At 41.4% G+C, this 14701-nt stretch overlaps 1 protein-coding gene across 10 annotated transcripts in view; it reads left to right on the forward strand.

The window, feature by feature from the left end:
- CHD9 (chromodomain helicase DNA binding protein 9) overlaps positions 1 to 14701 on the forward strand; it is a 245391-nt gene that overhangs the window by 48790 nt on the left and 181900 nt on the right. For 5 of the 10 annotated variants that reach the window (XM_036833642.1, XM_036833652.1, XM_036833650.1 and 2 more), the window contains exon 1: positions 2195 to 2299. The exons of 2 other annotated variants lie outside the window; for them this stretch is intronic. The gene's annotated coding sequence lies outside the window, so the exon portion shown is untranslated. Of the gene's footprint in view, positions 1 to 1775; positions 2056 to 2183; positions 2300 to 2454; positions 2573 to 14701 lie in introns of those variants that run through there. 3 more of the 10 variants (XM_036833643.1, XM_036833646.1, XM_036833644.1) reach the window with 3 other exon arrangements.

The following is a 14701-nucleotide window of genomic DNA, read 5'->3' on the forward strand; positions in this document are numbered from 1 at the left end:
AACATGTAAATTTAATCATAAAAACAGCATTCTAGAGGTCATTATTATAGGGACAAATCTACATAATTTTGAGGGCATTCATTGGTCATAATAAACTGCAATAGTGTTGATAATTATAATTATGCTCCTTAATCACCAAACTTTATTTTTTCAAAGGGCTGTATTCAAGAAAACATGAGTTTTCTTGGGGAGAAAAGTTCTGTCAAGTAGGTAAAGTTGATAAATGAGATGTTACTGGCCTTAGATTTGACTCAACAGGTTGGATTTGCAAACTAAAGTGGTATTCAAATAAGTAGTGTAGCGAGCTCAGAGATGAACTGTTTCCGTGCATTCTTATCCTGGTGTGTAGTTGTTATTAAGTATCCTTGAGGGGAATCGAAACTGTAATTGTAACTTCTCTCTCAGCAGGGTTTTCTCCCAACCCTTTCAGTATCTCAGCTAAATAGAGTTGTGTTGCTCTACTCTGGAGAGCCTTCGTGGAGAGTATAAAGAATGAAATGACTTGGCAACGAGCACTCTGTATACTGCGGCCATTCCATTCTGGTCAGGCATAAACAAGCACAGTGACATTGCTCTATGCTTCTTTGTGAAGACAGAAAGTCAAGAGATTTCTGTCAACTGTAAAGTGAATGTTAGATCTCACCCTCCTAGCATTTGAAACGGTAAACAGTTCCGAACAAACATAAGGTAGGCTGGCTGAAGTTCTAACGGTCCATTATTTTGTCTTCTCTCATTCTAATATGGATGCTGAAGTTTTAGTCAGGTATTAAAGCCAGCTCAGGGCCTGAAAGAGAGACCGGTAGAATTTTAGAATCGGAAGGCTTTTAGAAAAATGTGTCCAGCCTCTTCATTTCACAGAAGGGAAAACCGAGGCCTTGGGACACGTTATGATTTAATGTAGGTCACTCAGTTAATTAGCGACAGTGCGAGAGGGAACCCAGGTGTCCCCACGCCTTCTTAGGCCGTGGTTTTTTACACGGCCCCTACTCCTGGACCAGCGTCACCTTCTCCCCTGCCCTTTTTTTTTGGCGGGGGCGGGGGGTCTTTCTTTCCGTTCATAGCAGTGCAATTTAGAACGTGGGCCTGACCATGGAGATGACTAGGTGTGTCAGCCCCAGCTCTCCACCACTGGAGGTGCGTACTCTCTCTAGATTAGGACTTGGGGCTGGATCTCTCCTCAGCCTGGTGCCTTTTCCGCGGCAGGTGCTTAGCACCTGGACTGAATCGCTGCATCATCGCGGCGACACTCTCCTTGCTCCCGATTTTACAGCACAGGCGTGTGCCACCGCAGTCTCAGAGCGAAGTGAGAACGAGGGTCCAAGACTTACGGCCGTGTCAAGAGGGAGGCTCTAGAAACTCTCGCGGTTCCTCGGCGGTCCCGGGCTGGCGGGGAGATGCCCAGCGTGTGAGTGACCTCGGCGCCGACCCCGCCACCGGTCAGCCCGCGGCTAGGGCGTGCCTGCCGGGCCTGACGTGGCGGCCGGGCAGCGGGGAGGGGAGAGGCCGCCGCGAGGGCGCGGCCTGACGTGGCGGCCGCGGCGGGGCGGCGACGGGAGCCAGGGCCACTGCACTGCCCCGCGCTCCGGCCAGAGGGCGCCCGGCCCCAACACTTCCCCGCCCCGAGGCCGCCCAGGGCTCTCGGAGTAACCGCACCGGCGATTGGGTCGGCGGCGCGGCGGGGCCATGTTGGAGCCGGGCGGCGACCCCGCCTCCCGCCGCCCTCCACCCCAGGTCAGGCCGGGCCGTGAGGGAAGGTGAGCGGCAGAGGGGATCCTCCCTCGTCGGTCGGCCGACGCGGCGGGAGCAGCGGCGGGAGCTGCCGCCGTCTCCACCGCCCCTCCGAGCCCGGGCCAATCAGCGGCGCGGGCACAAGTATGCAAATGACGCGCCGGTGCTGCCGGAGTGCCGCTCGCAGGGGCTGGTGGGGTCGCGCTGGGGGAGTGAACTGGGCCAATCAGGCGGGTGCGTGGCGGCGCGGGGGAGGCGGTGCCCCTTCACTCCTCCCTCCTCTCCCTCCCGGCCCCGCGCTGACAGGGGGGCCTGGCCGCGCCGCCGGTAAGTGCCGCCGCCGCCGCCCGTCGCTGCCACCCGCCGCCCCAGGCGTGGGGAGGAAGCCTGGGGGCGCCGCTGGGCAGTGGCCGCTGCTCAACTGGTGGGGAGAGGCGGGGGCGGGTTCTGTCAGCCGGGTGGTCGCCTGAGGCTGCCCCCGCCCGGCCAGCCGCGCGTGTCAGTCTCGGTCGAAGCGGGGGGCGACGGGGGCGCCTCAGTCATGGCGAAGCGCGAGAACCCGTGAGCGGCGGTGAGTACGTGCCGCCGCCGCCGCCGCTCCGCCGGGTTGGGGGGGTCGGGGCAGGCCGGGCCGCGTCGCCGCCGCCGAGGTGAGGGGCCGGCCCCCGGGGGCGGGCGGGCGAGAGCGCGGGGAGGCCGGGGAGGGGCCGCTGCCCGCACGTGCGGCCCAGCCCGCCCGCGGCCAGCCCCGCTCCTGTCATGGCTGCGGGCTGCTGCCCCCGCCCCCCAGCACGCAGACCCCGGGGTCCGGACCCGGCCGCAGCGCCTGTTGCGTCGAATGGAGGTGAGGGCAGGGCGGGCAGGGCGTGGGTAGGCAGGGCCCCCCTTCCCTGCCCCGTGTGAGGTCGGGGCCTCCCCGTCCGCTCGGTTCCCTCCCGAGGGTCGGGCTTCCCTCCATCCTGCAGCCTCTTCCCCCGCCCGCCTGCTTTCTCGCCTCCGTGACTCATGACAAGGCGTCCCGCGCGAGTGCTGGGTGCCCTCGAGCCCTGGACGCCCTCGGCGCTTTTCCAGGCCTAGGCGTCCGGGTTACGACCGCGCTGCCTCTCTGTGATCCTCCGTCCCGAGGGCCTCTCCACGTCTGCAGCAAGGCCCGGACCCCGGATCCCACCAGCGCCTGTGTGTGTCGGGCCTCTGCCGTGACTGCTGCTTTCTTGGGATCTGGGTGTGGGACGTGATGGGTGGTTCCAGGGCTCTCTTCGCGGACATCCATCCCAAAGCCAAGCACAACCCAGAAAGCCTGGGTGACTGGCCTGTCGCAGTCGCCAGCTCAGAGTGGTTTCTGTTTGTTCCTTTTTTGGTTTTGTTTTGCCTTTGTGGGGTTTTTTTTGTTTTATTTTGTTTTGTTTTTAAGGAAAATAAAACTTTTCAGAACAAAGTAGACAAGAATTTGTTTTTTAATTGTGATATTTACAGTGTTGCTTTCTTGAAAGACTGGGATTTGACGCTTTTGTGACTTTTATCCGTTTATGTGAAATACTCATAAGTACCTCAGAGTCCCCGCCCCACGTTAAATAAAGTTTATTTTCCTTAATGCAGTCATTATCGCAGTTTAATTTCTCAGTTTTGCATTCCACTTTTCAGCTTTTCCTTTTCTCTGATTTCAGTCTCACCACTTTTACTTAAGTAGCGATGATCTTGAAAAGGAAAGAGGGCTTGTTTTGTAATGTTACTCTACCTAAACTCTGTGTATAATTGTACAGGTACTTAGAACCATTAGGTCTACAAACACTTGAATATACAGAAGGCGAACTTAAGGGGGGGATTCCACTTTACAGAGGGAGGGTTGTGCTGTGTTTGTTTTTGGTGTTTTTGTTTCTGTTTTTGCAATGCAAAAGGATGAACATAGTCTTTCTTTTCTGTTTGATTTACAGTACTTGAACTTAAATGTGCCTTTTTGCTAATAGGTAGCACAGAGCCTTCCATATGATTGATATTTGATAAATATTTACTAAATGAAAAATATCTGTTGCTCCAAGCAAGTAAAACCATGTATCTTCCAAGACTTTTCTGTTTACGCTTCCATTGCCTTAGCACTTCACATTAAATCGTTATAGTGTACTACAAAGTATTGGCAGGTCTCACTCCTTGGGGAGTTTCCCATAAATGCAGATCATATAATATAGACATAAAATGATCTGAGAAAAAGCAAAGTAGTTGCCTCCCAGTTTTGCTTCTGGTATCTCTGTCATCCTTGAACAGTTTTAGGAGAGTGGGTAATTGAGAGTTAAAAAACAAAAACGTTGTGATTGATTAACTAGGAGAAGATGATGTCCTAAGGACATAGGAAATAGCATTAGGAAGAAAACATTGTGCTGGAGTAACCAGTAAAGCCTTCTTGACTTGGAAGGAGTGCTGATTGGAGAGAATCAGGACTTTGTCACTTTACTAGCTATATCGATGTAGTCAAGTTTCTTAAATTCTGTGAACCTTAGTTTTCTCCGGTTTGACAATTCTGTGATTCTAAGTATCGTGAGATCCTCCTCTGAAGTGCAAAAATTATACTTGGATTTAAGTGTTAGAAAAAGCAGAGGTTTTGAAAGAAATAGTGGTATATTGGTATTTCAGGTAAGTTGGCCTTAACCGGAAAACATTTTTAGAATAACCTCAAGTAGGCAAGCATGAATAAAGATAAGCAGTGTTGTCAATGGAAAAAGCCCATGACAAGATAAGATTAATGAAATCATAGCATTTTCAATTTGGAAGTATCTCTAGAAACTTTTAACTCCAAACCCCTTATCTAATATAACTGAATGCCTTCCATAAGGCATTGAACTAGACCTTGATAATTTACCTATGGAAACAAGAGAACTGAAGGGGAGGGGCTTGTGTAAATTTAGGAGGCAGGAACTGAAGTAGCATTACAGATTTAGAAGTAAAATCTATTGAAGCTTCTATCAATAGTAAAATAAAAATGTTGGTACATATGAATATTTTAGATTTTCTGAAGAGTTAGATCATTTAAATAAATGTAGAACGAAAAAAGTCAACTACTTCGACAGTAGTTGAAATAGTAGATCTACTGGGGAAATTTCATCAGGTGTCAGTATAGTGAATAAAGAACATACTGATAAGAATATGGAAACTTGGTCAGAGTGAAAATGAGTTATGAAAACTAATTATGAGAGTGTGTTGTCATAAATGTTTGAAAAACTTTAAAAGCCAAAGATTAGAATTAGAAGGGATTTATGGAGACTGAGGTAGAACGATTTTATTGTAAGCTTTCAAATGTTTTGTAGATGTTGTGGTCTTAACATGATTAACATGTTTTAACAAAATACAGATTTCTTACATGATGAGAGATTTAGTTTTTTTACACTTACCTACTTTGTAAATATAAGTTGCCACATTCCAGTTCTATAATTGTCTTCTAACACTTTGTCTCTCTTAACTCCTTATTTGGGCTTCACTCCCCATACATTCTACCTCTCCAAATTTTACCAGTCTGAATACTCAGGTCAAATTCCACCTTGTGAATAAAATCATCTCTTATCATTGTAGCCCTTAAGGATCTCTGCTTCCCATGAAATCATAGCATTATTTGTCTCACTTATTTGACATCGAGTACAATTTCCTGGCATTCCTTCTATTGTATTGCCTTTGAGTTTGCAGGAACACTTTTTGCTCCTCCCTTTTGGTAACAGTTGGAAAGTTGATCAAGTGACGATGGGAGACCCAGAGGAGGGGAAGCCACTTCGAGCTGTAATTTGTTTCCTGGATTCTAGGTCATGCGCATCCATTCATTCATCCATTAAGCAGATTTATTAAGAGATCCTTTTACTTATTAATTTATTTTATGTAATGTAATCCCTGTCTTTGTAGAATCTACAGCCTAATAGTGGAAACACATAATGAACAAGCAAATAAACGTAAAATTACAATTTGGGGTGAATTCAGTAAGGGAAAAGAGTGCTATGAGAGAAAAATGGGGAGGGTTTTAGTTTGTATGGTCAGAGAAGGCCTCTCAGGTGGTGATATTTAAGTCAAGACATAAAGAATAAGAAACCAGGCAGGAAAAGAGTTTCCTAGAATGGGAAAAATACGTATGAAGGCAGGAGAGAGGTTAATATGTTGGAAGAAATGAAAGAAGTTCAGGATGGCAAGAGCATAATAATGGAGGGAAACCGTGCAAGATAAAATGAGAGAGGCAGAGAGCAGATCATGCAGGGCCATGCAGGGCCTTGCAGGACGTGTTAAAGACTTCTGTGTTTTACTAAGGACAGTGCAGTCATTGAAGATTTTGAAGCAGAGGAGTAATATACTTTAAATTTTTAAAACATCATTTTGGCTGAGAATGGATTGGAGAAAGGCAAGGGTAAAAGCAAAGACATTATGCTACTATAGTTGTTGAGGTAAGACATGATGATAACTGGAACTAGGGTAGCAGCTGTAGAGATGAAGGAATGGAAAAGGTGATATACGTGTATATGTATATATAAAGTTTGATTTGATAGAGACAGGAGATGGGAATGGTGGTGGAGTTGACAACTGCATGATGAATTGGGTGTAAATGAAAGGTGTCAAAAATGACCTCCATGGACTTCCCTGGGGGCGCGGTGGTTAAGAATTCGTCCACCTGCCAATGCAGGGGACACGGGTTCGAGCCCTGGTCCGGGAAGATCCCACATGCCGCGGAGCAGCTAAACCCGTGCGCCACAACTACCGAGCCTGCACTCTAGAGCGCGAGAGCCACAACTACTGACCCCACGTGCCTAGAGCCCGTGCTTCGCAACAAGAGAAGCCACAGCAATGAGAAGCCTGTGCACCACGACGAAGAGTAGCCCCTGCTCGCCGCAACTAGAGAAAGCCGGCGCACAGCAACGAAGACCCAACGCAGCCAAAATAAAATATAAATAAATAAATTAATTAATTAAAAAAAAAAGATCTCCATGTTCCTGGCTTGAGGAATTAGATAGATGATGGTGAGATGTACTGAGAAGAAGATAGGGGGAGAAAAAGGATTGGTGAGAAATCAAGTTTTGAACACTATCCATAGACAAGTGCTTCAGAAGGTGAGGACTGGTTTTATCTGAGTGCTGGCTGCCTCAGTGAGGATAGCTTTAGCTATGTGTGTGACAGCACACTAAGACATATTCATAGTATGCGTTTTTAGCATTTTTTTCTATTTAAAAATATTTATTTATTTATTTATTTATTTTTGGCTGCCTTGGGTCTTCGTTGCTGCACGCAGGCTTTCTCTAGTTGCAGGGAGCGGGGGCTACTCTTTGTTGTGGTGCCGGGGCTTCTCATTGCGGTGGTTTCTCTTGTTGCGGAGCACAGGCTCTAGGCTCGCGCACTCTAGAGTGCAGGCTCGGTAGTTGTGGCGCACGGGTTTAGTTGCTCCGTGGCATGTGGGATCTTCCCGGACCAGGGCTCGAGCCCGTGTCCCCTGCATTGGCAGGCGGATTCTTAACCACTGCGCCACCAGGGAAGTCCCCATAGTATGTGTTTTGAGAGGAAGGACTAGGCTTCCTATTTATGTTAGAAAAATTGGTAACTGTAATGATCTTACTTTTTAACAATGTACTTCAGTTTTTGAAAGTTTATTTGTGAATATCTTAATATAGATTATATTAAATATGAAGGTTTGAGAAAGAAATGAAAACGTAGTATTAGATGGGTTTATGTATTACTTGGGTGATGGTGCGGAATAGAAAAGTCTTGTAGTTTTGATATTCTCAGGAAATTAGCAATCTGAAAGTTACTAGCTTGTAGGCAGTCTGATATTAAATGTATCATTTTAAATGAGACTTCTGGTGCTTATGAGTAAAAATTATAGCTTATGTCATCAGTAGCTATTATTTATCAGATAGCTGTAGATATTGATGTTTCTGTTGTAATTTGGCATAATTAAATGTAGTCAGCTAAATGAATATCTAAGGGTTTTTTGTGTGTTTTTTTTGGTTATGCTTTAGAACTTTTTTAACCAGTAATTTTAGACACTGTTATTGCTGCAGACGGACATGGTTTGAAATTTGGGGGTAAAGAAAGATTATCTTTTTTGGCCATTGGTTATTTCAGTTTAGTTTACCTGAGTAAGCAGCAGCCCTGTAAAGCATATTAAATTTTATCCTAGAGGAATTCCTGGCAGTCCAGTGCTTAGGATTCCATGCTTTCACTGCCAAAGGCCTGGGTTCAGTCCCTGGTTGGGGAACTAAGATCCCACAAGCCATGTGGCCAAAGGAAAAAAAAAATGAATATTGGAAATCAGTGGTTATTCTTCTGAAAGATAACTGCTAATATATCTTGTTAGTTCTTTTATAAGAAGGAAAAAATGGTGAGGACAATGATTAGGTTTCATATATTTTGCATAAGATTTGTTTTATCTTAAAATTTTGTGCTTTACTACAGTTTGAGTAAATTAAAATTTTTTTTCCCCATAGAATTAGCTGACTTGAATTCAATATATTTCTCTCTGTATTTTCTTAGTTATCTTTGAAAGAGTTGCAGTAATTTTATGGGGGCAGAAACTAAAGTACAAGAGGTTAACAAGCAAATGGGTATTTGGAAAATGGAGGCAGTGGATAATTTATTTTCAGTATTTGTCTTTGAATAGAAGGATAGAAGAAACGAGATGATTTCATTTGTACATTTACATTTTTGTTGAGGTAGGAGAGATCTGCTGATGCCTAAAGTTAGAAGGAAAGCAGGCAATTGCAGGGGGTGATTAAAGATCCTCGAGAGAGGTGGAATGTGTGGGTGTAAGTCCCTTTGAAAGGCTAGATGGAATGGTAGGTATTAAGAGGTGAAAGATTTATCTTTGGGGAAGAGTCATGCTTCCTCTTCTGAAAATAGTATTTATAGAAGAAAAAAGGGATAGATGCAAAGACAGATACATGGCTTCTGTAAAGATGATTGGTGACTTTCAACTGCAAAACCTCAGAAGTCTTAAGAAGCAAAATTGTTTTGGGGTGAGAATGGGGAAGTTAGGATTGAAGAATTGAGGAGAGAAAACAAATAACTGCAAAGACATAGCCTAGAAGCATAGGAAAATGAATTTAAACATTAAACAAAAGCAAGGACCACATTGAAGATAAAGGTTTGGTGCCAGGCATATAGTAAATATTATAAATATTACAAATATTCAGAAACATTGAATTGGACTGAGGCAAGGAGGTAAAATTACAGTGGTGATGTTAATAAACTATGGTGGGTTGAGTGAGTGAAAAAGGACACAAGGGTATTGAAGGTGATGAGAGGACAGCATTGGAGATAATTAGTGAAAGAGTCTGAGGAGGTCTAGAAAAGCCTAACAGCCATGGGAAGGTTTGAATGACTATAGGTTGTTGGGAAGTCAGAAAAGAGATGACAGGTATGAGAGGGAAAGCTGCATTTATTAAGCACTTACTATGTTTTAGGAACTTTGTATTTCTAAACTCTGCAACAACCTTGCAAGTTAGTGATAATCAACCTGGGTCTCAGTTTTTAGTGTATTTCAAACTTTGGAAAATTCTTCATTTAAATCAGTTTCCTGTTTTTAATGTTAATAGTATACACACGCACTCTCTTAATTTGGTTATGAGTATGATTGATGTTCAGGACCACTTCAGTTAAACAACTTGACCTGACTCAGTAGCAACTAGGAAACTTATAATCTGTCTTCAATATCAGCCCCAAGTTAGTTATTCCCAGTTAGCTTGTACCAAGAGTAGAGATGAGATTGTATTTTTAAAGATTTCCCTTTCTGTGAGATGCAAAGCAAAACTAAATTAAGTATGAATGCCAACAAAGTAAGTATCAATAATTGAATTTAGTAAGTGGGGATCTACAGACTGAGATGTTAATATGAGCATCAGTTGAGTGCTATTAGATTAGTGGTTTCAGTTCTTTTAAACCAAGGAATGCTTTGTTTTTAAAAAATGCTACTTGACAGCTCAATCTGTAAAATAAAAGAATATGCGGGGTGAAATCTTTTATAGGGGAAGAAATGGGGGAAGGGGTGGTCTAAAGCCCTTTCCTTCTTTGGCTAAGGATTACCCAACAATCTAGGGAGCACAGTTTGAAAACAGTATTTACGCAGTACTTTATATGGGTTATTTACTACAGTTCTATGAGATCAGTACTATTACAATCCCCATTTTGCAGATGAAGAAACTGAGTTTCAAAATGATTGACTTGCCTAAGATTACATAGCTAACACGTGATAAAGCTTACCAGTCTCTTTTCAGAGCCCTTACTTTTAACCGCTGTGCTATAGGGTCCCTTGTAGAATAACTTATCAATGAAAGCAAAATTCTTTGAGGGATAACTAGGAATTAAGCTTCAGTTGGATCACTGAGACATTGTCGTGTGTGTGTGTGTGTGTGTGTGTGTGTGTGTGTGTAGGGTAAATATATATAGCCTAAAATGTACTGTCTTAACCATTTTTAAGTGCAGTTCAGTGGAGGCATACTTCAAGTCATAAAAATATGGTACGTTGTTGCTTAAAAGAATGCTTTTGACTCTCAATTTTTGGCGTAACTATTAAGGATTGAGAGGTTTTGTTTTGTTTTACGTTATGACATTGAATTCTTGAAAACATTTGGGTATTTACTATGTGCCAGGAATTATACTAGTAGATGTTAGGGATAAAGATGAATAAGAACCATTCTCTGCACTCCTCTTGTTTAGTAGGGAAGACAGACAAGTAGACCAAGAATGATAATATATAGTGTGTAAATTGTGGAATACAAAAAATGAATGCTTGGGACTTCCCTGGTGGTCCAGTGGTTAAGACTCTGCACTTCCAGCGCAGGGGACACGGGTTCGACCCCTGGTTGGGGAACTAAGGTCCCACATGCCGCATGGCATGGCCGAAAAATAAAAAAATAAATTAATGAATGCTTAACCTTTCCAGAGGGCCGGAGTGTGTGTGTGTGTGTGTGTGTGTGTGTGTGTGTGTGTACTGGCTTCCTAGAGATGGTAGAACTTGAATTTAATATCAGAAGCATTAAAGAGAGGAACAGGGGTGGTGGGAAGTGATATTATAGGTGAAGAGAACTTCCTGTATGTATGAATGGAGACGTGAGAAAGTTTGATGAATTCAAGCAACATTTCAATGTGGTTAAGGCATGGATTGCCTGTGGGGGAATCGAAGCAAAAATGGGTCGAGAGGCATTGATATCTTTAGTAGGGGAACAAAATGAGCAAGCATATATATTGGGAGGGCAAAGATGAGTTTTGGCATGTTGATGATACTGTTGGTTAGTATAAATATTTTTTAAATGAGTTGGAAACTAAGTACAATCAGATATAACAGGCTCTTAGTAATTTTTCTGCAAGCCAATGTAGAATCTTGATATATGTTCTTAGTTCTACAGGTCAGTGAGAGGGAAATATATATTTATTGAGCACTTACTATATTTTAGACTTTATTCTTCTGAAGTGTGTAACAACTCTGCAATATAGATGGTCAGGTGAGGAAAAAGAATTTAAAAGAACTGCTGAAGGTTATACAGCTTAGAGATGGCAGAATTTGAACTCACGCCTGAGCTCCGTCAACTATGCCATGGCTGATTGCTATTTGCCAGATATTTTTCTTATTGACTAGTGATCTAATTTATTTTATAATTAATCAGCTGGATGGATACCTTATGCAGTTAGATTAATCTGAAACATACCAAGAAAACATAAAACAGAGATAAGGATGGGATTTAATAGAGTTCTATACACAAATGTTAATAGAGATTGGAATACATGACATGTAAAGCTTCTTATGTGGACTTCTGTGATGATTTTGTGTATTGTACATTAATAAAACAACCTAAATTATCTTAAATTGTCTACTGGGAATAATTTTGAAGGATGTTCTTCTGGGAAGCTATTACAAATTAGTTTATTTTTCTGTTAAGTTCTAGGTTTTGCTGGTGTTCATGTTGTTATATGTTAGGGTCATACTAGCCTGAAAATTTTTTTTAAATGAGGACAGTGATACTCCTACAAATAGAAGGATAGAACAATCATAACATAATTATTATTATTTTTTTAGAATTTTAGGTATAGAACATTATGGTTGATGTCTTCAAGAGGAAAAAATAATGTTTTTTTTTTAAGTTAAAAGGTATTTTTAAAGTTAAATCTCATAAGCTTTTATTTTAGAATATAGAGCCCACTACTTTTTATCTTGCATTTATTCCTTAATGAGGATTTTAAGCTTTTTTTCCTGATATCTCCACTTTGGTTGGGGTAGGTGTTTTGTGAATATGTGAATAGAAAATAAACCAAGTATACAGTGTTGAGTTATAAGACACCTTCATAAGCATTCAGTCCAAACCTGTCATTGACAAGGTAACTGGGGGGCCAGATGGTTAAGTATGTTGTCACACTTTCAGTTAGTTACAGAGATTAGAATTTTGATCTCCTGGTGGGGGAAAACAAATAATACTAATAGGTTTTAGTCTATAATGTTGGGTAAGGAAATTTCTCTTTTGGATCCTTTCAGTCTACTTTGAAAATGTCTGTTTAGGCTTATAAGTAACTATCAGGTAAATTAAGGAGAGACACAGTTGATGTTCATATTAAAGAATTAAGTTTCACAGTACAGTATTTTGGTTAGAAGTTTTCTCAGCAGGTTAGGTCTGATAATTGGGTCACAGTTTGCGATTTGGTATCCAGACATCTTTTACTCTACTTCCCGTAAAATAGCTAAGTATACTACTGAAGGGTAGATTCTATAGCATATCATGCTTCTTGTTCAAAAAGAACTTGAAAAATACTGGAAAAAATTTTAATGGGCCATAATATATGTACAATGGAGTGTTATTCAGCCTTAAAAAGGAAGGAAGTTCTGACATATGCTACAACGTGGATGAACCTTGAATATATTATGCTAAGTGAAATAAGCCACTTCCACACACAAAAACACACCCACAAACATTGTATAATTCCCCTTAGATGAGGTATCTAATGTAGTCAGATTCTTTAGAAACAGCAGAATGGTGGTTTCCAGGGGTTGGGATTGGAGGAAGGAGAATGGGGAGTTGTTTAAATAAATGGGTACAGGATTTCAAATTTGCACGATGAAAAAATTCTAAAGATTGGTTACACAACAGTCAATATGCTTAAAACTACTGACCTGTACACTTAAAAATGGTTAAGATGGTAAATTTTATGTATATTTTACCACAATTAAAACTTTAAAATATTTTGTGTTTGGGGGACAAAAACACTAATTTGAAAAGATATATGCACCACTATGTTCATTGCAGCACTATTTATAATAGCCAAGATATGGAAGCAACCCAAGTGCCCATCAATAGATGAACAGATAAAAAAGATGTGGTATATATAGAAAAAAGAATGCAGTCTTGCCATTTGCAATAAGATGCATGGCCCTAGAGGGTATTATGCTAAGTGAAATAAGAGAAAGACAAATAGTGTATAATTTTACTTGCATGTGGAATCTGAAAAACAAAACAAAGTCATAACAAAACAGAAACAAGAGTTATAGATACGGAGAACAAACAGCTGGTTGCCAGAGGAAAGAGGGTGGGGGAGGAAAGAAAGAAGTGAGGGAGATTGAGAGGTACAAACTTCCAGTTGCAAAAATAAATAAATCACTGGTGGGAAAGGTATAGTGTGGGGAATATAGTTAATAACCAAGTAATATCTTTGTATGGTGACATCATAACTAGACTTATCATGGTGATCATTTTGAAATGTATAGAAAAAGACTCTTGTGTAACGGGAACTAACATAATGTAGGTAAATTACACTTCAAAAACAAACATACAAACTCATAGAAACAGAGGTCAGATTTGTCATTACCAGAGGCAGGAGTAGTGGCTGGGGGGAGGGGAATTGGATGAAGGCCATCAAAATGTACAAGGTAAAGTATGAGATAAACAAGTATTAGGGATTTAGTGTACAACATGATAGAATTAACACTTGTGTATGTTATATATGAAAGTTGTTGAGAGTAAATACTAAGAGTTCGCATCACAAAATTTTTTTTGTATTCAATTTTGTATCTATATGAAATGATGGATGATCTCTAAAGTTATTGTGATAACAGTTTCATGATGTATGTAAGTCAGATCATTATGCTGTACACTTTCAACTTACACAGTGCTGTGTGTCAAGTATATCTCAGTAAAACTGGAAGAAAAAAATTAAAAATATTTTAAAATAGGTCATGAGCTTAATGTCCAGATAACCCCTAATGCCATTTTTTTAGTAAGTTTCACATAAGATTTTTTAAAGGGACAAAAACAGTTTCTGCCTTACATAGAATTCCTTCTTCGCTGCCTACCCAAATAGAAAGTTTTGTGTGTATATGCCATGAATAAGTATTTTTTTTACTGCTTACTATATGATAAGGATACATTTCTGATCTCTTAGAACTTATATTTTCTGGTAACATAAGCTTTAAACAAAATATATATGTAAAATATATAGAATGTTAGCTAATACTAAGGCAAAAAGTGGGGGGACTGAGATGTGTAGTGTTGGAGGAGAACGATGACGTTTTAAATAGGTTGGTCAGGAATGACCCCACCGAGAAAGTTAACTTTTGAGAAAAGAATTTATAGGAAATGAGGGAAGAGTGTATTCAGCAAGTGCAAAGGCCCCGAGGTAGGAGCATGCTTGGCTTTGTGTGTGTTTGTGAATATATATATGTGTGTGTATATATATATACATATATATGTATATATATACATAAAATTTGCCATTTTAAACATTATGTATACAATTCAGTGGCATTTCCATCCACAATGTTGTGTAACCATCACCACTATTTCCAATTTTTTTCATCACCCCAAACAAACTCTCCTTAAATAGCTCCCTACTTCCCCTCTTACCAGCTCCTGAACCTCTAATGTTTCTGTTTCTATGAATTTACCTATTCTAGGTATTTTGTATATGAGGAATCATACAGCACTTTCCCTTCTGTGTCTGCCTTTTATACTTGGCACAGTGTTTATAAGGTTCATCCCTG

This window comes from Balaenoptera musculus, chromosome 19 (assembly GCF_009873245.2).
Source record: "Balaenoptera musculus isolate JJ_BM4_2016_0621 chromosome 19, mBalMus1.pri.v3, whole genome shotgun sequence".
In the NCBI taxonomy this organism is placed as follows: Eukaryota; Metazoa; Chordata; class Mammalia; order Artiodactyla; family Balaenopteridae; genus Balaenoptera; species Balaenoptera musculus.